The sequence below is a fragment of the Stegastes partitus genome, unplaced genomic scaffold, assembly GCF_000690725.1.
Source record: "Stegastes partitus isolate 25-593 unplaced genomic scaffold, Stegastes_partitus-1.0.2 Scaffold329, whole genome shotgun sequence".
In the NCBI taxonomy this organism is placed as follows: domain Eukaryota; kingdom Metazoa; phylum Chordata; class Actinopteri; family Pomacentridae; genus Stegastes; species Stegastes partitus.
The window spans coordinates 454,984-456,280 of NW_007578060.1; positions in this window are offsets into that span (position 1 = coordinate 454,984).

The window sequence follows — 1,297 nt, forward strand, 5'->3', positions numbered from 1 at the left end:
AGAAACATGTTGAGGTTAATTGGTGATTCTAAATTGTCCGTAGGTGTGAATGTGAGTGTGCTTGGTTGTCTGTCTCTAAGTGTAGCCCTGTGATAGTCAGCTGGGATAAGCTCCAGCCCCCTGTGACTCTGCAGTGTATAGATAATGGACGGAAACAGAAATGGATGTTGAACTGATCCTCTACAAAAGCCAAAAAAGAAAGATGATGCTGTAGTGCAGCATGTTTCCTATAAATTATATGTATGTACGACTAATATGCGACAGCAAATATGCTATGAAGGGAATGTAATCAGCTGAGACCAAGACACTATCTGGCGGTCCGTCAATGAATCACGTATGGCTTACGAGTCATTTAAATGTTGTTTCCCCCAAAAAAAACTACACAGCTGGCATCAAGTAGAGTCTGTAAAAAACTGAAACTTCAACAATCCTGAGCACAAGTGGGAATCGATGACTGACTGAGCCACAACCAAGAGTCATGTGACAAGAATTTTGAGCCTTTTCAGGTGAACTGCAGGCTGAGAGGAGAGAGAGAGGAGACTTAGAAGAAAATAAGACATACTCGATCAATAAAATAAAGGCAGCATGACTCAAAGACAGTAAACGATGGAGCAAATTGTCAGAGAGATGTTGGGAGATACATTCAGCGTGGTGCATTATTTTCTATTATTTTCTAGTGCGAAACGTCCAAAACTGTAAATAGTTAAATATGTTGTACATGTGGATTCAAAGTGTTTTCAACTTTAATCAAAGAAATTCATTTTCTGTTGCTTTACTTTGAAGGTTTATCATATTATAAATGCTGCACACGATACATTTTTAAGGTTCTGAGTCTTCAAAAAAATGTGAAAGGAACAAAAAAACTGCTTTAGGTTCAGAGGGGGCAACACATCTGGCAAGTTTAAATATCCAATCTTGCAAAGTAATATCTGCTTGTAGAGCTTTTCAATGGACCTGTGCAGCACTTGGTTAGCGTATGGCAAAGATCATGGTCTGGTTTAATACAGAAATCACAACATGGATACGTTTTTTTTTTACACACGTAAGCAAATCCATGATCTTTCCATCACAGTAACCAGAGTTTTTGATGCCTCAACATAACTAGGGCTCAGGATGCAAATCCCGGATTTCGGGGTCAAAGTCCAGCACTTCAGACCATGTTTTTTGCAGTTCTGGTGCGGTTGATAAATGCAGCACTTCATTCACTCCAAAATGTTGCCTCTGCATGATCCAGGCAGACATTCATGAAGCCTGTCTGTTGGGATGCAGGTCTGCAGGGTTGCATATTAGCAGTGTC